At 41.4% G+C, this 26,153-nt stretch overlaps 1 non-coding gene across 1 annotated transcript; it reads left to right on the top strand.

Annotated features, from left to right (window-relative positions):
- Positions 1–2,395: 2,395 nt before the first annotated feature.
- LOC124886772 lies at positions 2,396–2,502 on the top strand. The gene has a single exon (XR_007044183.1). It is a non-coding gene; the product is annotated as a small nucleolar RNA R71 (small nucleolar RNA).
- Positions 2,503–26,153: the final 23,651 nt, after the last annotated feature.

The raw sequence follows: 26,153 nt of genomic DNA on the forward strand, positions 1-26,153 counted from the left end.
TAGAAAACAATAATACTCTTGCCCTACCAATTTATCCAGCATTTGTTCAATGAAGGGAATTGGATAATAATCTTTCTGAGTTGCTTCATTCAACATTCGATAATCTATACATATTCTCTATCTGGTAACTGTACGTGTAGGAACCAACTTGTTATCATCATTCGTCACTACTGTCATTCCTCCTTTCTTCGGTACACAGTGTACTAGACTCACCCATTTGCTATTAGAAATTAGGTAGACAATACCACTGTCTAACCACTTGATTACCTCTATTCGAACCACCTCCTTCATAACAGGATTCAACCCCTTTTATTGCTTCACTCTAGGGCTGTACCCCTCTTCCATGTAAATATTGTGCATGCAAAATGCTGGATTAATTCCTAAAATATTAGACATCTGCCAACCAATCATTTTTCTTCTCCTTTTAAGAACTGGTACAGCTTTCTTTACCTGTACATCGGATAATCCTACGGAAAAAATAATAGTCAAGGTATCTTGATCACCAAGAAAAACATATTGTAAGTGATGAGGAAGAACCTTAAGCTCCAAGTTAGGAGCTTCTTCTACTAAAGGCCTGGGTGGTGGACCAATTGGTCTATTCAAAGGCTAGGTCAACACTTAATTTGTCTCAATTACAACTAAATTCATAATCTGGACCAATTCCAATGCTTCCAAATCTCCATGCAGATCATAATCCATCAAAGCTCCCTCTAATGGATCATCAAACAAGAGAAACTACCAATTCAAAGTAAGATCAATAACCAAAATTGATGACAACTCCTCATATATGACTGGCAATTTCAACGCTCTGTACACATCAAAAACCTCTATTTTATTGTGTGCTCGCATTGTCATTTTTCCAGCTGCCACATCAATGAGTGATTACCCTGTTACTAAAAAGGTTCATCCCAAAAATAAATAGAACAACTGGATCAGCCTCAAAGTCAATAATTACAAAATCCACAGGAAAGATTAAAGATCCCACTTGCACAAGTACATCTTCAATAATACCATATGGTCTAGCAAGTGACCTATTTGCCAATTGCAACACAATAGTCATGGGTTTGGGGCTTCCAAGACCCATCTTTCGGTACCATGGCGTGGATATGAGATTTATGCTATCCCCCAAGTCATATGATCCACGGGCACAAATAGTTTGACCAAGGGTAATCTACAATGTGAAACTCCCTGGAACCTTCGATTTTGTAGGCAGTTTATTTTGAATTTTAGAATTGCACTCCTGAGTAAGTGGAACTGTAGTATATTCAGTCAACCAATTTTTATTGGAAACACTATCCTTTAAGTATTTCGCATATTTTGGCACACTCTATAGAATGTTAACAAGAGGAAGTTTTACTTGAACTTGCTTCAAAATATCTAGAAACTTCTTAAAACTTGCTTTCTCTTGATGCTTTCTTGACCTTTGAGGAAAGGGCAAGGGGAGAGTCTTCTTCTCTACACGAGTCTCTTCACTAGCCCCTTTTTTTTTACTTCCACTTCTGCCTTCTCTTGTAAACTATCATCAGTGATCACAGGATTATCCTACTCCTGAACTATCTCCTTAGTTTGTAGCCCACTCCTCATTGTAATTGTATTCACTTGCTTAGGATTAGCCTCAGTTTCGCTAGGCAATACCCCTTGTGGCCTTGTATTCTGCGATCATGTGATTTGACCTAAATGCAATCCCAAATTTCTTGTGAGTAATTGTTAACTCTTCAATTCAGCTACAAACTGTAGCTGTTGAGCCTTCATGTCCACTGCAAACTATGAGTGTTGAGCTATCAACTGCTTAAGCATCTCCTCCATATTACTATTTGAGGCAGTCGCCTGATTATTCTAAATCGGTTGTGGATTTGGTTGCACTGTTCCCTTATACTGATTTGTATTTTGTGCCTGATTTCCACCCCATGAGAAATTAGGGTGGTTCTTCCAGTTTGGATTATATGTATTGCCAAAATTCTGTTGACCCTGATGATTTGCTTTCCCCAAATAGTTGACTAAATCTAGATTAACAACACATGCATCTGGTTTATGCTCACTACTTGCACAAACTTCACACCATGCATATACCTGTTGAACTATATTTGCTGTGGTTGCTGATTGTGTTGTACCCAACTTTAAGTTGTTAAATTAAGTAGTCATATGGTTCTGCATTGCTGCAATCTGTACTTGCAAAGAAGTGAACTGGTCAACCTTCAAAACCCCTGCAACTTTCTTAGGAGCATTTTTTGAGTCTGCATGCCAATCAGGATTTCCTTGTGCAAGTCAATTCAGCAAAGTATACAATTCTTCATATGTTTTCTCCAAAGCTTGACCCCCCGCTGTGGAGTCCAAGCGAATCTTTGTATTAGACTCAAGGCCTTCAATAAATGTATGCACCAAAACATCATTCAATTGATGGTGATGAGGACAACTTCTGAGCATGCCCTTAAATCTCTCCTAAGCTTGGTAGAGATTTTCTCCATCTTTCTGCCTGAAACTCAATATATCACTCCTTAATTGAGCCATTTTCTGAGATGGAAAAAATCAAATGAGGAACCTTCGAGCACATTATTCTAATGTAGTGATGGATTGGTTTAGTTCAGCAAGTAGCCATATCTTCGCTCTCCCCAGTAGAGAAAAGGGGAAGAGTGTCAATCTAACATAATCAGCACTCATATCTTCAAGAATATACGTATCGCTTATCTCCAGAAAGGTTTGTAAGTGCTGCTGTCAATCTTGGTGTGAAAGTCCCTGAAATTCTCCAGTAGATTTCAACAATTGCACCATATTTTGTTTTAATTCCCATCGACCTCCTTATTCAAGCTTCAGGATACTGTTAGTCACAAGGTTCATAAGTGGGATTGCCACTTCTCGAACATATCTTACAACTGGTTGAACAAGAGCAACTAGAGATGGAACGTTTCCAACGTTTGGATTAGAAACTATAAGATCACGTCTTTCTTCCATGTATCCCTATTGAGTGTAGTATTGAGCTCTTCGTCTCTGATGAAAAATCACTTCTTGTTCTGCAAAGGGCTCTACTAACTCTTTGTCTCTAGCCAGTCCAATGCTCAGCTAAACCTACAAAAATTCAGCCACTAAGATCAAGTTGTTAACACCTAAACTTATGATCAAAAACCAAAAATTAAAGCAATTTACTAATTCTATTTGATCCACCACAACGACGCCAAAAACTTATTGCGTCTCTACGCATATGCAAGTGTACGTGATCGTGCAAGTAATATAATGACTTAGACAGTTAGATATCATTCCCTCGAGGATCAATAAACTAGAAATTTATTCAATCTTTAGCTCAAGACTATTGAGTATTAAGTGTTTGATTGTATCAGGATTAAGATGATTTTGTAAATAAAATTTAAATTACTAAACAAGAAATAATTTATGATGAATAAAGAAAAGTAAGCAACAGTTGTAATCAATAATGAGGACAATTCCAGGGTTGAGGTATTTGGAACCATCATACAATTCTCTATTCTTTTCATAGTCTAATTGATTATCGGGTTGATGGTTCGCAAGGTTATTACCACAATCTTAGTCTCCCGACCTCAAATCTTCTATCTATTGAATATTGTAACTACAACTCCCGCAGAGTTATAACAAATCTCTAGATTCATGAAGTTTTCTTACTGCAAGTGAACCAAGCAAGGCTTCTAGGTATATCCCTATCCTAGATGCTAATTCAAATCCTTTATTTTATAAAAGAATAAGAACCTTGCTCCCTAATTTCTTCATTCTATCCTATGATTCTCCTCCCGGATTCACATAGAAATATAAATTTATTCTAATGATGGCCAATCATTAAAATAGTAATCTCAAGAAATTAAGAACAACCCATATGATAATCCAAAAAGAAACTATGAATAAGAATATTAAATAACACTCATGTTCTTAGCCTCAACCCCAGAAAGGGGGTGTTTAGCTACTCATGTTTGAATTAACTATCCAAAATAAGTAACACATCATACCCAAATCCTTGAAATAAAGAAATTTAAAAGAATGTTTATGAACCCTAAAAGAGAGAAATTTCTCTTATTTCGCCGCTGCTCTGCTTGACAAAAGTCCTTCACATTATCTTGGATTTTTTCTTTTATAGTTGGGACAAAAATACTTAAAATATTCCTGATTTGTCAACCCGGTGCATTGCGCCATGACTAAGATTGCTATTTTTCCATTAAAATATGGGAAATCATGGAGCTCAAGTATTCCCCAACAATTGTAAAATACACCCTCACCGCGATGCGCCACTATCGCGGTGAGCCACTGGATTGGGATAATTGTGAAATGATCATCCTCCACGATGTGCTAAACCTTCAAGTCACCAAATATGATAAACAAAACTTCTCTGCGACATGGGGGTTTGGCAAACCTTCACTGGAATTCGACCATTGCTATTTTGTTGCTTGCCGCGACACAGAGTGTCTTTAAATAAGGATTTCTTTTTTCCAGTTTTCCTTTTTCAGCTTAATTTCAATCCCTTTCATTCCTTCACTACTTCCATATCCTCGTTATGTCCAATTATGCATAATTCTTCATGATTTTGATCTTGAAAGTACTAATCATATCCATTAGGCACAAAACAGAATAGAAATTGAATTATACTTAAGAATTCATACAAAAGTTCTTAAACTAAGTTCAAATCTTGGTGCATATTAGTGCTTTGAGCATATAAATATGCCCAAAATCAATAGGTATTTTATGTTTCTCTTGGGTAAGCATCAAAACATCGTATTATGTAGTTGCTTAAGGATAAGTAATTGTTTTAAGTTGAGGGTGTTGATGTGCTAGCCTTCTGTTAGCACATTTAAGACTTTTAACTCAAAATAATTGTAAGTTCTTAAGTAACTATTATTTTTTTTTATTGTCTTTCATGTGATTTTGTAGGAATGTCAAGATGCATGGAAACCTACGATGAATACGTCAAGAAGGATGAATTTTGATTAAGTAGATAGGAAGATTGTAGTTGACGGCTTGTCTGATAAGTCATCAACTTGGTGATAAGACGTCAGAAGAAGTCGTCAGCTGAAAATACTGTGTGAGAATAGAAGAGAAGAGTTGACTACTTGACTTGATAAGTCATCAACTTCTTGATAACCCGCCAGCCCAGATCGTCACCTGTAAGCAGTGAACATAGCTTTGAAAGAGAAGTTGACTACTTGGTCTGATAAGTCATCAACTCTCTGATAAGTCGTCACCTATAAGCAGTGAAAATAAATTTGAAAGAGGAGTTGACAACTTGGTCTGATAAGTTGTCAACTCTCTAATAAGCCATCAAATAAGGTTGTCAGCTAAGGGGCGAAAATATGGATTTCTAAATTTTGAATTTTTAAAGTTACGGATATAAGTAGCAACTTTTAGGGTTTCATTACCATTTGGAACTAATTCAAAAGACTAGTTTACATCTTTTTAGATCTTTAAATTTTGAATTCAATTTTTGAATCTTTGATTTAGTTTTTGGGAAATTCTTCTTGAACTTGGAAGAGAATCAAATTTTGATTACATCTTTTGTAAGTTTAATTGCTTTGAATTATGGATTCAATTGTTGTTATCTCTTTCTATTTCATGTGGAACTAAAACCCATAACTAGAGTTATGGGATCTATGATTATTCGTATATTGATTTAGTAGTTGGATAAGATTCGAATGATTGTGGGAACATCTTGATAATTCCTTTGTAATGAATGTTTTCTATTGCTTGAAAATAATAGATATAGCCTTATGTTGGTTTGCTCGAACTGAGAAATCAACTAAAGGTAGTGAATTATCAACGAGGATTTGGGAATGGTTAATCATCCATCTAATGATTAATGTTGTAACAAGATTAATCAACTCGAGATAAAATCAGTGTGAATAGAAGGTTTTCCTAAGTTTGAGAGAATTAGGGAACTCAACATCTAGGTAGGTTGAGAAACACTTAGATGGGCTGTTGATAATGACAATTTGGTATTTTCCACAAGTCATGAGAATCCAATGCTATAACTATTATTCGATGAGGATTAATAATCATTGTGATCAAAACTCTAGTTTCTCTATATCATTGATTTAAAATACTAAAATTTTAGCTTTGAGTTTCTAAAGCAAGTTGAAACGTTAAAGAATTGTTTGATTGATAATAACCCCCAATTAAAGAAAAACATTATCTATTAGTTGGTTTAATCACAAATAGACTTGATTAACTCCATATTCCCTATGAGATTCGACCCTAACCTTGTTGGTTTATATATTTGTTGGTTTAACCTTAAATGGCGACGAATCTTGAAATGGACCACACTGGGATGATCCCTAACCTCCTTGGCATGCCATGGTCATTATTCGGCCCACAACACGCCTTGACCCCGGGCCCACCCATGGAACCATGGGCTATAGCACACTGATTTGGCCTGAAAATGCCCCATTTGAGCCGTTTTGCCAGTTTGTCAACCCTAATGGCGACAAATATTAAAATGAATCACATTGGATGGTCCCTAACCTCTATGGCGTAACTCTTTTGATATATAACCCACAGCACACTCGGACCCTGAGCCCAACCCTGGAACCATGGGCTATAGCACACTGATTTAGCCCAAAAATACACTATTCGCGCTGTTTCACCTGTTTGTCAACCCAAATGGCCACGAATATTGAAACATACCACACTAGGACAATAAATAAATACCTCTAGAATACCCTAGTTGATTTTTGGCCCACATCACACCCGGACCCTAGGGCCACCCCTGAAATCGTGGTCTATAGCACATCGATTGGCCTGAAAATGCCCCGTTCGCATCGTTTTGCCAGTTTGTCCACCCAAAAGGACATAAATATTGAAAAGGACCACTCTTGGATAAAACCCAACCTCCCTGGCATGCCTCAATCGATTTTCATCCCACCGCATGCCCTTACCCCAGGACCACACTTGGAACCATGGGCTATAGCACACCGATTTGGCCCAAAAATGCCCCGTTCGCACCATTTCTCCTATTTGTCCACCCAAATAACCATAAATATTGAAACAGACCAAACTAAGATAATCCCCAACCTCTTTGGCATTACCCAATCAATTTTTAGCCCACAGTACGCTCGGACCCTAGGCCCATCCCTAGAACCGTGGGCTATAGCACACTGATTTGGCCTGAAAAATTCCCCGATTATGCTGTTTTACCCGTTTGTCTACCAAAATGGATACAAATATTGAAACAGACCATACAGGGATGAACCTCAACCTCCCTAGTATGCGCAAGTCAACCTTTAGCCTACAACACTCTCTTACCTCGGGGCAACCCCCAAAATCATGGGCTATAGCACACCAATTTCACCAAAAAATGCCTCGTTCTCGTCATTTTGCCTGTTTATCCACCAAAATGGCCATGAATATTGAAATAAACCATACTAGGGTGACCCACAACCTCCTAAGCAAGCCCATGATGATTTTTAATCCAGAAAAATCCTGGCCCCCGAGCCCATCCCCAGAACCATTGGCTATAACACACAGATTAGGCTAAAAAATGTCCCGTTTGCACAATTTTACCCTTTTGTCTACCCAAATAACCACGAATATTGAAATGGACCATATTGGGATAATTCCCAACCTCCTTGGCATGCCCTGATCGATTATTGGTGCACAGCAAGCCCGAACCCCAGGCTTACCCCCAGAATCGTGGGCTATAGCACACTGATTTTGCCTAAAAATTCCCTATTCGCGCTGTTTTACCCGTTTGTCCACCCAAATAACCACAAATATTGAAACAAAACATACTGGAATAATCCCCAACCTCCTCGGTACTCCCCAATCAATTTTTTGCCCACAGCACACCCGACCCTTGGGCTCACTCCCAAAACTGTAAGCTTCAGCACACCGATTTGGCTCGAAAATGCCCCATTTGTGCCATTTTGCCCTTTTCTCCACCCAATTAGCCATGAATATTTAAACGGAACACACTGGGATGATCCCCAACCTTGCTAGCGTGCCCCGATCAATTTTTTTCCAAAGCACGCTTGAACCCCAGGCCCACCCCAAAAATCGTGGGCTATAGCACACTGATTTGGCTAGACAATGCCTCATTTGTGCCTTTTGTCCACCAAAATGGCCATGAATATTGAAACGGAACACACTGGTATGATCCCCAACTTTCCTGGCGTGCCTTGATAGATTTTTAGTCTATAGATTTCCTAAAATTTGGGCCCACCTACAGAGCCGTGGGCTATAGCACATTGATTTATCCCAAAAATGCCTCATTCGTGCCGTTTTGCCAATTTGTCTTGAATAATGGACATCGATATTGAAACGGACCATACTGGGATGGTACTCAACTCCCGTGGCATGCCCTTGTCAATTTTTGGCTCATAGCACACCCAAAACCTAGGCACAACCCTAGAACCGTGGGCTAGAACATACCGATTAGGCCCAAAAACGCCCCATTCAAGTTGTTTCGCCCGTTTGTCCATCCAAATGGCCACGAATATCTAAATGGAACATATTAGGATTATCCCTAACCTCCATAGCATGCCTCGGTTGATTTTGTTCCCACTACATGCCCGGACCATGGGCTACCCCTGGAGTTGTGCGCTATAGTACTCTAATTTGGCTTGAAAATGCCCTGTTTGCGCCGTTTCACCTATTTGTTCACACAAATAGCCACGAATATTAAATCGAACCCTAGACCACACTACGCCCGGACCCTAGTCCCACCCCTAGAACCGTGGGATATAGCACATTGATTTGGCCCAAAAATGCCTCATTCGCGTCGTGTCGCCCATTTGTTCGCCTAAATGGCCATTGATATTAAAACCGACTACACTGGGATAATCCCCAAACTCCCTGGAACACCCTGATAAATGTTGGCCCAAATAATGCTAGAAACTTGGTCCAACCCCCGGAACCGTTGGATATAACTTATCAATTTGGCCTGAAATGCCTCATGCATGTTGTTTTGCCCGTTTGACCACCCAAATGGTCAGGAATATTGAAAAGGACCATACTGGGATGATTTCTAACCTCTTTAGCATGTCTTGGTTGATTTTCAGCCAACAGAGTTCTCGAACCCGGACCCACCTCTGGTACCTTGGGCTATAGTACACCAATTTTTCAAGAAAATGCCGCGTTCACGCCGTTTCACCATGTTATCCTCCCTAATGGCCACGAATATTTAAACAGACCACAACAGAATGATACCTAACCTCCATGGCATGCCCCTAAATATTTTTGGCCCATAAAATTCTCTAACCTTGGGCCCACCCCCAAACCATGGGCTATAACATATCAATTTAGCCTGAAATCTCCCCATTGGCGCCGTTACACCAGTTTATCCACCCAAATGGACATGAATATTGAAAAAAACAAAACTGCGATGATCCCTAACCTCCTTGTCATGCCGTGATCAATTTTTGGCCCACAACACGCTCGAACCCCGAGCCCACCCCCAAAACTATGGGCTATAGCACACCGATTGAGCCCAAAAATTCCCCATTCGCGGCGTTTTGCCTATTTGTCCACCCAAATGGCCATGAATATTGAAATAGACCACACTGGGATAATCCTCAACCTCCCTAGTATGCCTCAGTTAATTTTCATCCCACAGCATACTCGGACCCCATGCCCACACCTAGAACCGTGGGCTATAAGACACCGAGTTGGCTCTAAAACAGCCCATTCAAGTCGTTTTTCCTATTTGTCCACCCGAATGGCCATGAATATTTAAATGGAACATACTAGAATGATATCAACCTCCCTTTCATGATTTTATTGATTTAGGGTCCACAAAATGATCGGACCCCAGGCCTACCCCTAGAACCGTGGGCTATAGCACACTGATTTGGCTCAAAAATGCCCAATTTACGTCGTTTCCCCCGTTTGTCCACCCAAATGGACACGAATATTGAAATAGACGATACTGGACAATCCCCAACATCCCTATCATGCCTCGGTCAATTTTTTCCCACAACATGGCCGGACCCAGGGCCCACCCCTAGAACCGTGTGCTATAAAATATCGATTTGGCCTGAAAACACCCTATTCGAGCTGTTTCCCTATTTTTCCACCTGAATGGACATGAATATTTAAAAGGACCACACTTGGACAATACCTAACCTCCCTGACACACCCTGATTAATTTCATCCCACAGAATGACTGGACCCCTAAACCTCAAGCTATAGCACACCGATTTGGCCCAAAAATGCCCCGTTCACGCAGTTTTGCTCGTTTCTCCACCCAAATAGCCACGGATAGTGAAATGGACCATAATGTGATGATCCTCAACCTCCCTGGCATACCTATATTGATTTTTGGCCCACAGCACACCCAAACCCCGAGCCCACCCCCAGAACTGTGGGCTATAACACATCAATTTAGCATGAAAATGCCCCATTCGCATCGTTTTGCCCGTTTGACTACCCAAATGACCACAAATATTGAAATGGACCATACTGGGATGATCCCCAACCTCCATGGCATGCCTTAATCATTTTTTGTCTCATAGTACACCCAGAACCCGGGCCCACCCCTGAAACCATGGGCTATAGCACAACGATTTAGCTCAAAAATATCGCCATTCGCGCTATTTCACCCGTTTGTCCACCCAAATAGCCACGAATATTGAAACAGACCACACTAGGATGATTATCAACCTCCCTAGAAAGCCTTGATTAATTTTATAACCACCTCATACCCGAATCCCAGGCCCACACCCGAAACCGTGGCCTATAGTACATCGATTTGCCCTAAAAATGCCCCGTTCGTGCTGTTTTGCCCGTTTATACACCCAAATAGCCAAGAATATTGAAGTGAACCATACTGGTATGATCCCTAATCTCCATAGCATACTCTGGTTGATTTTCAGCTCACAGCACGCCCAAACCCTAGGCTCACCCCCGGAACCATGGGCTATAGCACACCGATTTGGACAGAAAATACCCCATTCACCCCGTTTTGCCAGTTTGAAACAGACCATACTAGGAAAATCCCTAACCTTCTTGTCATGCCTTGATCAATTTTTTCCCCACAAAAATCTCGAACTTTAGGACCACCCCCGAAACTGTGGGCTATAGCACACCGATTTGGCTCGAAAATACCCCGTTCACGCCATTTTGCCCGTTAGTCCACCAAAATGGCCATGAATATTTAAAAGGACCATACTGAAATGATAACCAACCTCCTTGGCATACCCCAATTGATTTTTGGCCCACAGCACGCCCTGACCCCATGCCCACCCTTTGAACCATGGGCAATAGCACACCGATTTGGCCTGAAAATGCTCTGTTCCAGCTATTTCACCCGTTTGTCTACCCAAATAGCCACGAATATTATAATAGACCATAATGGGATGATCCCCAACCTCCTTGGCATGCCTCGGTCAATTTTTGGCCCACAGAATGCCCATGGAACCGTGGGCAATAGCATATTGATTTATCTTAAAAATGCCCTATTCGCGCCGTTTTTCCTATTTGTACTCCCAAATTGCCATGAATAATGAAATAAACTACACTGGAATGATCCCCAACCTCCTTGGCATGCGTTGTTTGATTTTTTACCCACAGCACACCCAGACCCCGAGCCCAACCCTAGAACCATGGGCTATAGTACAATGATTTCGCCCGAAAATGCCCCGTTCGCTCTATTTTGCCCGTTTATCAAATCAAATAGCCACGAATATTGAAATGAACCATACTGGGATGATCCCCAGACTCCCTAACATGTACCAAATAATTTTTACCCCACATCACGCCTGAACCCCGGGTCCTCTCCTTAGAACTGTAGGCTATAGCACATCGATTTGGCTCGAAAATACCTCATTATGCTGTTTTACTTTTGTTTCTGGCAAATGTCCATGAATATTGAAAAAAATCATATTAGGATGATCTCCAACCTCCCTAGCTTGCCCTGATTGATTTTCGATCCACAGCATGTCTGGACCCCGGGCTCACCCCCAAAACCATGGGCTATAGTACACCGATTTTACTCAAAAGTGCCCCATTCACACTGTTTCGCCCGTTTGTCCAACCGAAAGGCCATAAATATTGAAATGAAACACACTGGGATGATCCCAAACCTCCCTCACACCCCTAAGTTGATTTTTCACCAACATCATGCAGGGACCTCGGGCCTACTCCCAAAACTGTGTGCTATAGTACATCGATTTCACCCAAAAATCCCTGTTTTCGTCATTTCACCCTTTTGTCCACAAAAATGACCATGAATTTTGAAATAGAACACACTGAGATGATCCTCACCCTCCTTGGAATGATTTAATCAATTTTTGGCCCAAAGCATGTTTGGAACCTGGGCCCACCCTAAAATTATGGTCTATAACACACCAATTTGGCTAGAAAATGCCTCGTTCGCACCTTTTCTCCCGTTTGTCCACTCAAATGACCACGAATATTGAAATGAACCACACTAGGATGATATCCAACATCCCTGGCATGCCCTGATCAATTTATGGCCCACAACATGCTTGAAACCCAGGCCCACCCACGAAACCAGGGGCTATAGCACACTTATTTAGCCCAAAAATGCCCCATTAATGCCATTTCATCAGTTTGTCCACCCTAATAGCCATAAATATTAAAATGGAATACACTGGGAAGATCCTCAACCTCCATGGAATTCCCGTGTTGATTTTTGACCCACAGCACACTTGGACCCCTGTCCCAACCCCAGAACCATGGGCTATAACATACTAATTTGGCCCAAAAATGCTCGATCCGCACTGTTTCGTATGTTTGTCCGCCCAAATGGCCAGGAATATTGAAACGGACCACATTGGGATGATCCCCAACATCCCTGGCATGCCTTGTTCAATATTTAGTCTACTATACTCTAGGACCTCAGGCCACCCCTGGAATCGTGGGCTATAGCACACCAATTTTGCCCGAAAATGCCCCGTTTTGTCCGTTTCACCCTTTAGTCATCCTAAATGGTCATGAATATTGAAACAGACCATACTAGGTTAATCCCCAACTTCCCTGGCATATACTGATAAATTTTTAAACCACCTAATGCCTCGACCCTGGGTCCACCCATGGAATCGTGGGATATAGAAAATCGATTTGGCCCAAAAATGCCCCATTCGCGCTATTTTGCCCATTTATCCACCCAAATGGCCACGACTATTAAAATGGACTATAATGGGATGATCCTCAACCTCCTGGACCTACCTCAGGCAATTTTTGTCCCACAGAACACTCGTACCTTGGTCCCACCCTCAAAACCATAGGATATAGCTTATAGATTTGGCCTGAAATGTCCCTTTTGTGCTGTTTTGCCCGTTTGACTACCCAAATGGCCACGAATATTTAAATGGAACTTATTGGGATGATCCCCAACCTCTCTGGTATGCCCTAGTTAATTATTGGCAGACAGAATACCTAGGACCCTGGCCTACCCCCGGAATCGTGGGCTATAACACACTAATTTTTCCTGAAAATTCCCTTTTCTCACCGTTTCACAATTTTGTCCCCCTTAATGGACACGAATATTTAAACATACCACACTGGGATGATCCCCAACTTTACTGTGATGCCCCTATTTATTTTTGGCCCACACCGCTCCCGGAACCATGGGCTATAGCACACCGATTTGGCCTGAAATCATCCCATTCGCGCTGTTTTGCCTATTTATCCACCCAACTGGCCATGAATATTAAAATGGATAACACTAGGATAATCTCCAATCTCCCTGGAATGCCTCAATAAATTTTTTTCCCACAACACGTTCTTTCCCTGGGCCCACTCCCAAAATCGTGGGCTATAACACATCACTTTGGTCTAAAAATGTCCCCTGGCGCTGTTTCACCCATTTGTCCACCCAAATGGCCACGAATATTAAAACAAAACACACTAGGATGATCCCCAACCTCTCCGATGTGACTCAATAGAATTTTGGCCTACAACACGCCTTGACCCCGAGCCCATCCACAGAATCATGGGCTATAGCAAATCGATTTGGCCTGAAAATGTTCGGTTCGCACCTTTTTCCAAATTTGTCCACCCTAATGATCACAAATATTGAAAGGGACCATACTAGGATGATACGCAACCTCCCTAGCATTTACCTATTGATTTAAGGCCCATAGCATGCTCGGAACCTTGACCCACTCTAGAGACGTGGGCTATAGCACATCGATTTGGCCCAAAGAAGCTCCATTCACATCGTTTTGCCTGTTTGTCCATTCAAATGGCCACGAATATTGAAATAGAACACACTAGGACAATCCCTAACCTACATAGCATGCCCCATTTGATTTTCGTCCCACAGAATGCCCGGACCCTAGGCCTACCCCTAGAACCGTGGGCTATAGCACACCTATTTGGCCCAAAAAATACCCCATTCATGCTGTTTCGCCCATTATCTACCCGAATAGGCATGAATATTTAAAGGAACAGTAATTGGATGATCCCTAACATCCTTGGCAAATCCCGAGTTATTTTCATCCCATAGAATGCCCGAACCCCTGAATCGTGGGCTATAACACACTGATTTTGCCCAAAAATGCCCCGTTCGTGCTACTTTGCCGGTTTGTTCACCCAAATGGCTACAGATATTGAAACGGACCATACTTGGATGGTCCTTAACATCCATGGCATAACTCTATCAATTTTTGGCCCATAATATGCTTGGACCCTGAGCCCAACTCTAGAACAGTGGGCTATAGCACACCGATTTGGGCCAAAAATGTCCCATTCGTGCCATTTCGCCCATTTGTTTACCCTAATGGCCACGGACTTTAAAACATACTACACTAGGACAATACTCCATCCACCTAGAATGCCCCAGTCATTTTTTTACCCACATCACGCCTATATCCTTGGCCCACCCCCGAAACCATGGGCTATAGCACATCGATTCGACCTAGAAATGCCCCGTTCTCGTCGTTTTACCTGTTTGTCTTCCCAAATAGCTACTAATATCGAAACGGACCACACTGGGATAATTAAAAACCTTAATATGATGCCCTGATTAATTTTTTACCCATATCATGCCCAGACCTCGGGCCCACACTAGGATCCTTGGGCTATAGCACATTAGTTTAGCCCAAAAATGCCCCGTCTTCACTATTTTGCCCGTTTGTCAACATAAATTGCCACGAATATTAAAACATACCATACTGGGATGATACCTAACCTCCCTAGCATGACTTGGTCGATATTTGACCCACAACATACCCAAACCCCATGCCTACCCTCGAAACCTTATGTTATAGCACACCGATTTGGCCCAAAAATGCCCCATTTGAGCCATTTTGCCTTATTGTCCACCCAAGTTGCCATGAATATTAAAATGAACAACACTAGGACAATTGCCAACCTCTCTAGCATTCCCCAGTAAATTTTATTCCCTAGCACGCCAGGACCCCAATCCCATCCTCGAAACTATTGGCTATAGCCATTGATTTGGCCTAAAAATGTCCCGTTCGTTCCGTTTTCCCCATTTGTCCATCGAAATGGCCACAAATATTGAAATGGACCATACCAGATTATCTTCAACTTCCATGGAACACCTTGATCTATTTTTGACCCACAACACGGTCAGACCCTGGGATCACCCCGGAACCATGGGCTTTAGCACATCAATTTGGCCCAAAAATTCCTCATTTTGGCAGTTTTGCTCGTTTGTCGACCCAAATGGCCATTAATATTGAAATGGATCACTCATGGAAGATCACAACCTCCCTAGAATGCCTTGGTCAATTTTTCTCCCACTGCACGACTGGACCTCGAGGCCACCCCTAGAACCGTGGGTTATAGCACACTGATTTGGCTCGAAAATGCGACATTCGCACCGTTTCGCCCATTTGTCCACCCAAATGGACATGAATATTTAAACGGACCACACATGGATGATCCCTAACCTCCTTGGCATATCTTAGTTAATTTTTGGCCCACAACATACTCGGACCCAGAACCATGGGTTATTACAACACCGATTAGTCCTAAAAATGCCTCGTTCGCATCGTTTTACCCATTTCTCTACCAAATGGCCATATATATTGAAAATACCCACACAAGGATGATTTCCAACCTCCCTGGCAAGCCTCTATAAATTTTTGGCCCACAAAATTCCCGGACCCCGAGCCCAACCTCGGAACCATGGGCTTATACCACACTGATTTGGCCTAAAAATGCATCATTCGAGCCATTTCCCATGTTTGTCCCAAATAGCCACAAATATTATAATGGACTACGCTGAGATGATATCTAACCTCCCTGGCATGCCCTGGTTGATTTTCAAACCACACCATGCCCGGAACCTAGGCCCACCCTCGGAACCATGGGCTATAGCACATCGATTTGGCCTGAAAATGCCCCATTCACACCATTTCACCTATTTGTCCACCCAAATGGCTATGAATATTGAAATGGACCACACTGGGATGATCCCCAACCTCTCTGGCATTCCTCAGTGGATTATCAATATATAGTTTGCTTGAAACCCGAGTCCACGACCAAAATCGTGGGCTATAGCACATAGATTTGGATTTAAAATGCCCCATTCACATCGTTTTGCCCGTTTGTCCACCCAAATTGCTATGAATATTTAAAAAAACACTGGGAGAATGCCCAACCTCCTTGGAACTCCCCAATCAATTATTGGCCCATAGCATGCTCGGACCGCTGGCCTACCCCCGAAACCGTGGGCTATATAGCACACCAATTTGGTCTGATAATGCCCTGTTTGCACCGTTTTTCCATTTTGCCCACCCAAATAGCCATAAATATTGAAATGGACTATACTAGGATGATCCCCAACCTCCTTGTCATGCCCCGATCGATTTTCAATCCCTGGAACGCCCAAAATCCAAGACAACACCCGAAACTATGGGCTATAACATACCAAAATAGCACACCAATTTGGCCCAAAAAGCCCCATTCACGCCATTTTGCCTATTTGTCTACCGAAATGGCCATAAATATTGAAACAGACCACACTTAGATGTTCCCCAACCTCCCTGACATGGCCCAGTCTATCTTTGGACCACAACACGCCTGGAACCCTGGATCACCCCCACAACCATGGGCTATATCACATCGATTTAGTCCAAAAAAGCCCCATCTGCGCTGTTTCACCCATTTGTCCATCCTACTGGTCACGAATATTGAAACAGACCATATTGGGATAATCCCTAACCTCACTGCATGCCTTGGTCAATTTTTAACCCACAACATGCCAGAAACCTGGGCCCATCCCTAGAACTATAGGCTATAGTACACCAATTTTGTCAAAAAATGCTCTATTCATGTTGTTTTGCCCGCTTGTCCACCCAAACGACCACCAATATTAAAATAAAACACACTAGGATGATCCAAAACCTCCCTAGAACTCTTTAATCAATTTTTAGCCCACAGTACATTCGGTCCCCGAGCCCTCCCCGAAACCATGTGCTAATAGCATACCAATTTTACCTGAAAATGCCTTGTTTATGCCAGTTTGCCCTTTTATCCACCTAAATGGCCATAAATATTGAAATGGACCACAATAGGATGATCCCCAACCTCCCTTATATGCCTTGGTAGATTTTTGGCCCACTGTACGCCCAAAAATCTGGGGTTACCCCAAAAACGTGGGCTATAGCACACTGATTTGGTCCAGAAATTCCCTGTTTGTGCTGTTTAACTCGTTCGCCCACCAAATGGTCTCAAATATTGAAACAGACTAAACTAGGATGATACCTAAATTCCATGGCATGCCCCGATCAATTTTTGGCCCATAAAACGCTCGAACCTTGGGCCTGCCCCCAGAATCGTGGGCCATAACACACTAATTTTGCATGAAAATGTCCCGTTCGCATCATTTTGCCCATTTCTCAACCCAAATGACCATGAGCATTGAAATAGACCACACTGGGATGATCCCCAACTTCTCTAGCATGCCCTCATTGATTTTTAGTGCACATCATGCCCTACCCCTTGGACCACCCCTAGAACCGTGAGCCCTAGCGCACCAAAATGGCCCCAAAACACTCCATTCAGGCCGTTTAGCCTATTGTCCACCCAAATAGTGACAAATATTGAAACGGACCATATTGGTACAGTCTTCAACCTTTATGCCACTCTCTGATCAATTTTCAACCCATAGCACACCTGAACCACGAGCCCACCCCACAATTGTTGGATAAGATAGCATACCGATTTGGCTCGAAAATGCCCCATTCGCGCTGTTTTTCCTGTTTGTCTACCCAAATGGACACATCTATTGAAACAAAAAATAAGGGACATTATCTAATATCACTAGCATGCCCCATCCCATTTTTGGCCCACAATTCGCCCAAACCCCGAGCCCACCCCAGAACCATGGGCAATAGCACATCGATTTGGCCCAAAAATGCCCCGTTCGCACCGTTTCACCTATTTGTCCACCCAAAATACATGAATATTAAAATGAACTACACAAGGATAATACCCAACCTCCCTGGCATACCCTAGTCGAGTTTTGTTCCACAGAATGCCCGAACACCAGCCAACTACCAAAACTGTGGGCTATAGCACATCGATTTCACCCGAAAATGCCCCATTCACATCGTTTTGCCCGTTTGTCAACCCAAATGGCCATGAATATTGAAATGAAACACAAAGGGATGATCCCCAACCTCTCTAACACTCCACTACCCGATTAATTTTATGCCCACAACATGTCCGAACCTCGAGCTCACCCCCTAAACCATGGACTATAGCACACCGATTTCACCTGAAAATGCCCTGTTCATGTCATTTCACTTTTTTCTCCATCCAAATGGCCACGAATATTCATGAGGATCACACTGGGATGATCCCTCACCTCCATGGCATGCCTAGGCTATTTTTCAGCCCATAACACGCCGAAACCCCAAGCCCATATCTAGCACCGTAGTATATAGCACACCGATTATGTTCAAAAATGCCCCATTCGCACTGTTTCTCCCATTTGTCCACCCAAATGGCCATAAATATTTAAAAGGACCAGACTAGGAGAATCCCCAACTTCCCTAACATGCCCCAATTGATTTTATACCCACAGCATGCTCAGACCCTAGGCCTACCCCCTAAACTATGTGCTTTAGCACATCGATTTAGCTCGAAAATACTATGTTTTATCTATTTCGCTTGATTGACCACCTAAATGGCCATAAATATTGAAACGAACTACACTGGGATGATCCCCAACATCCCCTTGGCATGCCCTGATCGATTTTCAGCCCAAAGCTTGCCCGAACCTCGGATCCACCCAGAATCGTATAGTTCACCGATTTGACCCGAAAATACTCTATTTTTTCCATTTCATGCATTTGTCCACCCAAATGGCCTCAAATAATGAAACAGACCACATTAGGATGATCCCCAACCTCTCTGGCATGTTTCAGTTGATTTTTGGCCCATAGCATGCCCGGACCCTGAGCCCACCCCTAGAACTGTGGTCTATAGCACACCAATTTAGCTAAAAAAATGCCTCATTTGTGTAGTTCTACCCATTTATCCACCCAAATGGCCATGAATATTAAAACAGACCATATTGGGATAATTCCCTACCTCCCTAGAATGCCCTGGTTGATTTTTATTCCATAGAATACCCGGACACTAGGCCCACCTCTGGAACCGTGGGATAGCACACTGATTTGCGACTAAAATACCCCGCTCACACCATTTTGTCTATTTGTCCATCTAAATGGCCAAAAATATTAAAATAAACCATGTTAGGATGATATCCAACCTCTATGGCATACCTCGATTGATTTTTGGCCCACAGTACGCTCGGACTCAAGGCCCACCCTTAGAACCATGGGCTATAACATACTGATTTGGCCTTAAATTGCCTCATTCGCGTCATTTTGCACATTTGTCCACCCAAATAGCCATGTATATTTCAACAGACCATAATGGGAAAATTCCCAACCTCCCAAGCATGCCCCGATCAATTTTTGGCCCACAATATGCTCGTACCCCAGGCCCACCCCCAGAATCGTGGGTTATAGCATATCTATTTAGCCTAAAAAAGCCATTCATGCTATTTTGCCTGTTTGTCCTCCCAAATGGCATCAAATATGGAAAAGGACCACACTGGGATGTTCCCCAACTTACCTAGCACACCCCGGTCTATTTTCAACCCACAGTACGCTCAAACCCTGAGCCCCCTAGAACCATGGCTATAGCACACCTATTTGACCCGAAAATGCCATTTTCTTGCCGTTTTAATCATTTGTCAATCCTAATGGCCATGAATATTGAAACAGACCGCACTAGAATTATCCTTAACCTCCCTGGTATTCCCTGGTTGATTTTCAGGCAACAACATACCCGTATCCCGAGCCCACCCAAGAACCGTGGGCTATAGCACACTAATTTCACCAAAAAATTACCCATTCACGCAGTTTTACCCGTTTGTCCACCCAAATGGCCATAAATATTGAATTAAAACACACTGAGAAAATCCCCAAATCAAAGCAAACAAGATATTCCTATTCTAATGGCTGAACAAAAAGTCGCCAGAAAGACAGTTAAGGAAGTGGCAGTCCCACTTCCGACGAACTTACCTTCCCCAATTCAAAGATCGGCTGCTGGGGGAATTTCAAGTTGAAACACAATATAGTGCAACTTATTATTAGCAGTGGATAGTTTGCAGTTCCTTCCCACAAGGACCCATAAGTCCACTTGCAGACCTTCATTAAGATTACAGATACGTTCACTCCAATTGGGGTGAAACCAGATTATTTGAGGCTGACACTATTTCCCCATTCACTTTTTTGGGAAGCAAAGAGGTGGTTGAATATGGAGTTGGCCAATTCAATCACAACATGGGATGAATTACCCATAAATTTCCTCATCGGGATCTTTCCATCAGGCAAGACTACGAGACTTCGCAGTTGTAATACCCCATTTTTCAACCTAGCTTAAATTCATCCCAAAAATGTCCAAAACTTTTCTTAAAGATGGATAAACTATTATTCATGTAGAATTATCAAGATTTTGACTTTCAATTATGTGGGAAATCAAATAAGATTTCCATCGATACCAAATTCATCTAAATTCGATTATCGAGTAAGAAGTTATGGCTATTTTAATTCCCAGTCATGAAACAACATCATTTCAGTTTGTGGCACGTTGTGCCACACGTAAAAATGACAATTGTCAATTTCCAGTATACCAGTATGATCCCACCAAATACTTCTAGTATGCAACTAAGGTGGCAACGTGATTTCCACTGCGTCGTGCCACCAACCAGTTTCCCAATTGTCTAATTTCCAGTGGCTTGGCACAATATTGGTGCGTCGCACCAAGGCCAAAAATCGGTCTTTTTAGTTTTTAGTTTTCATTTTTAAATTTGTTCAAGGATATTTGGATCTTTTTTCACTGCCCTAAGTAACCTAAACCATGAAAATTTAACCCCTAAACACCCTAATTAGTCATCATTATTTCAATTCCTCTTACAACCGAAAAAATCCCCTTTTCAAGAAATAAGAAACCCTAGCTCTAAATTTCAAAAGCTATCTCAAGAATCCCTCCAAAAGTCTTCATGAACCTCAAGAATCTAGATTTCTAGGTATGTTAGGTGTTGATTCATGGGTCACTTTTACCCATGAAGCTCAAAAATCCCTTTTCAATTCAAAGAGTGTGAATTTATGAATGTTCATGATTTATTTGAATTGAAATTTATGCTCATGTTGTTGGATTTTTATCCATGTTAAGGACTATTAATTTCAAGAATTGATTCTAGTGTGTGATGATTTACATGGTATTCTTGATGAACCCTTTAATTTGTAAGTTGAATTATGTAGCCATGATAAGTTGATGTATTGATTATTATATAATCAAAGCATGCTCCCCATGTGTTTGATAAAATACCTATGTGAAGAAAATAGTGCCTTCATATCTTGTTATTATAAAATCCCCATTCACGTATAGGTTAATGCATGTAAGGTGTTTAATGAAATGTCTTAGTCAATTAATTATGAATATATTGCCATTGGTGTACTTTCAAGCTTGCTCCACAATTTACTTTTATGCTATCGAGTCCCGAGGGTATTAAATACCCAGCAATTTAGATGTGTTCCTAGAGCCAGTATTATGTTTTCAAAGTACACTCAGTCAAGCCATGTTCAGTAATATTCAGTTAGTCTCAGGACTCAGGAAAACTCTCAGTAATCTAAGTAATCTCAGTAGTATTTTATCAGTCAACGGAACTGAGTATACTTAGTCCTGTTTAGTTCAGATAATCATGTTCAGTGTCTATTTAGATGGGAGTAGGATTCAGCACCAAGTGAACCCAAGGATGGGTAAATCACCTACCAGTAGAGGGTGTGATCCTTAGGAGCAATCCTTGCGTTCAAGAACTATGTAGTAAGTATAGGTTGAGATATCAAAGCTAATAGATGAGGGTTGATGAGGTGGATTAACACTGTCAGAGGAGGGTCCCACTATTTTTTTTGGGGACACTATCAGATGAGGGTCACCCACAGTTTGTCCTTACCAGTGAGTTTGTCCTTACCAGTGGCGCTGTATGACACCTTTTTAATTAGGGTTACAGATTAGACCCCAACTCAGCTAAAATAGCTTATTAGGGGCATGTTGGTTAGATGACTACTTCCCACAGTCTCAGTCTCAGTCTCAGTAATAGAATTCAGATAGTTCTACAAAATTTAGGACTGTCAGATACAGTCACTCAGTATAGTACAAAACTCAGCTAGTTCTATCAGAATCTAGACTGCCATATACAGTTACTCTATATCAATTATCAGTAACTCAAGTTATCAGTATGTAGACTCAGTAGTTAGAATTATCATAAACTCAATTATAGTTACGTATTCATACATGTATTCTCACGTTCATGTTATAAGTTAGTTAGTATTGTTCATGCATATGAACCCCATACATTCAGCCTACCTCACTTGCATGCTAGTACATTCAGTCGTACTGACTCATTCACACTATGGTGTTCTTATACCATAGGTTCAGAAGCACGACTCCCAACTTAAGAGCAGCAGTAACATTCAGTTTCAGTACTTAGAGTCAGCGGTGAGTCCTTATCATTCAAGGACATGATTATTATTTCATTGCTTTATTATTTTGGTAGATGGAGTTAGTTGGGGATATGTACCATCAACTCCTTATTCAGACAATTTAGTTTTAGAGGATTTCAGACTATAGCATGTTCAGATAGTATTTCAATTTGTTTTGGTATTGTTACACCACATTCTTCAGACGTTATTATTAGACATTATGATTTAGTTTTGAACTTTATGGCCTTTCAACCTTTATTTCTGCCTTTATATAGTATATTATGTAGTGTTCTGGTACAGATATCAGTCATGGGTTAGCTTATGGTCCTTCAGGGTCATGGGCACCGTGTAGCATTCTGGATATAAGATTTGGGGCATTACAAACTTGGTATCAGAGGCTCAGGTTCAGTAGTAACCTAGGAATTCTGAAAGCTGCATCTAGTAGAGTCTTATGCATGGGTGTGTTGTGCGTCAAATTTATGTACAAGAGGCTACATGATGTTTATAGTAACAGTTTCCCTTCTTTTAGTATTCATGTCGTGCTAGTGAGTATAAGCTCAATTTAAACTCTCAGTCTAATCCTTTCTCTTTCGTTCATAGAATATGCCTCCTAAGAAGAGAACCAAAAATAAGTTATCCCATCAGCTCAAAGATCCTTTGGGCAAACATGTCTCTCATGCAGAGTTTAGAGCTGCATTCACTACTCTTGCTCAGTCTGTTGCTACCCATATGAGCGACCAACTGTCGTTCCGTCCAACCCAATAGCCAATTCAGCCGCAGCTAGGATTTAGGATTTTACCCGAATGAATCCTCCATCTTTCACATAGTTTAGGTCAGACGAGGACCCCCAGGAATTCCTAGATCAAGTTTTGAAAGTTATAACCATCATGGGGGTGACTGCTAGTGAAAGTGCTGAGCTAGCTACATATCAGTTGCAGGATGTGGCTCACACTTGGTTCGAGTAGTGGAAGTCAGAGAGGGCAGTTAATGAAGGGCCAATAGAATATGAGGAGTTTACCTTTACTTTTCTACATAGTTTCTTTACCCTAGAGCTTAGATAAACTACGGTGTTAGAATTTATCAACCTCAAGCAGGGAAATATGATGGTGAAAGAGTATTCTCTTAAGTTTACTCAACCAGCTAGATATGCTCCTAAGGTAGTGGCTGATAGCAAAGCCATTCTCAGTCTCTACCCTAGTGGGTAAAATCATCATAACCTGGTGGGTATACAGGAACTACCCGATTATGATATTTCAGAAAGTCACTTCAGCAGACTTAGTCGAATTAGAGCTAACTAATTTTGATGTCATTCTCGGCATAGATTGGCTTCATTTTTGCTATGCCACAGTCGACTTCAAAAACAAAATTGTCCATTTTCAATTTCCGAATGAACCCATCCTTGAGTAGAGGGGTAGTACTTCAGCTTGTTTCCTATCTAAGGGATAGGAAAATAATATCTAAGGGATGTGTCTATCATCTTGTTCATGTTAAGGACTCTAGTTTAGAAACTCCCAGCCTTGAATCAGTCCTAGTCATGAATGAATATTCAGATATCTTTCCTAAAGATCTTTCAGGAATTCCTCCCAAAAGGGAAATAGACTTCGGCATTCATCTTTTTCCAGATACTCAGCCCTTATTTATTCTGCCATATATAATGGCACTAACACAACTCAGGGAATTGAAAGAACAGTTGAATGATCTCTTAGATAAGGGATTCATCAGACCCAGTGTTTACCCATGGGGTGCACCAGTCCTATTCATGCAAAAGAAAGACGGTTCTCTCAGAATGTGTATAGATTACCGTAAGCTTAATAAAGTTATGGTAAAGAGCAAGTATCCCCTTCCCAGAATTAATGACTTATTTGACCAACTTCAGGGTGCCAGTTACTTCTCCAAGATAGACCTCAGATCAGGCTATTATTAGCTCAGAGTCAGAGAATGTGATATTTCAAAGACTGCATTCAGGACTCGGTATGGTCACTTCGAATTCTTAGTCAAGTTCTTTGGTCTTACCAATGCCCTAGCGGCTTTCATGGACTTGATGAATTGTGTGTTCAAGCAGTTCTTGGACATGTTCATCATAGTCTTCATAGATGACATCCTTGTCTATTCCCGCAGTGAGAAGGATAATACAAATCATCTTAGAACAATACTTCAGACTCTTAGAAATCATTAGTTATTTGCCAAATTCAGTAAGTACAAATTTTGGATAAGGTCAATAGCCTTCCTTAGTTATATCATTTTCGGTGATGGTATAAGGGTTGATCCTCAAAAGATCAAAACAGTAAGAAACTGGCCCAGACCCATCTCTCTATCAGATATCAAGAGTTTCTTAGGTTTGGCTGGCTATTATAGATGGTTTGTAAAAGGATTTTATGCTATTACATTCCCTATGTCCAAAATGACTCAGAAGAAAGTCAAATTTCAGTGGTCAGAACTTTGCGAGAAGAGTTTTCAGGAGTTGAAGACTCGACTCACCTCAACTCTAATTCTAGCATTACCAGATGGTTCAGATGGGTTTGTCGTGTATTATGATGCATCCAGAGTAGGTTTGGGTTTTGTCCTTATTCAACATGGTAAGGTCATAGCCTACGCCTCCATACAGCTTAAGCCCCATGAGAAGAATTACCCTACTCATGACCTTGAGTTAGTAGCCATGATATTTGCCTTAAGTATTTGGAGGCATTACTTATATGGGGTGCATATAGATGTGTTCACAGATCATAAAAGCCTTCAGTACGTATTCTCTTAAAAAAACCTCAATCTTCATCAGAGAAGGTGGTTAGAGCTCTTGAAATATTACAACATGAGTTCCCTTTATCATTCGAGCAAAGCCAATGTAGTGGCTTACTCTCTTAGTAGACTGTCTATGGGTAGTGTTGGTCATATTGAGAAAGATAAGAAAAAGTTAGTTTAGGAAGTTCACCAGTTTGACAGACTAGGTGTCCGCTTAGTCGACTAAGCCGAGGGTAGTATATATGTTCAGAATAGTTTAGAATCATCTCTAGTATTCGAGGTGAAAGAAAAGTAAGATAGATATCCTAGCCTAGTCAATTTCAAAGTGTCAGTCAGAGATCAAAAAGTGGAGGTTTTCTCCCAAGGGGGAGATGGTATGTTGCATTGTCAAGGTCGTCTTTGTGTCCCAGGTGTGGATGACTTAAGGCAGTAAATCCTTACAGAAGCACATGGTGTGCGCTACTCTATTCATCCAGG

Source organism: Capsicum annuum, chromosome 8 (assembly GCF_002878395.1).
Source record: "Capsicum annuum cultivar UCD-10X-F1 chromosome 8, UCD10Xv1.1, whole genome shotgun sequence".
NCBI lineage: Eukaryota > Viridiplantae > Streptophyta > Magnoliopsida > Solanales > Solanaceae > Capsicum > Capsicum annuum.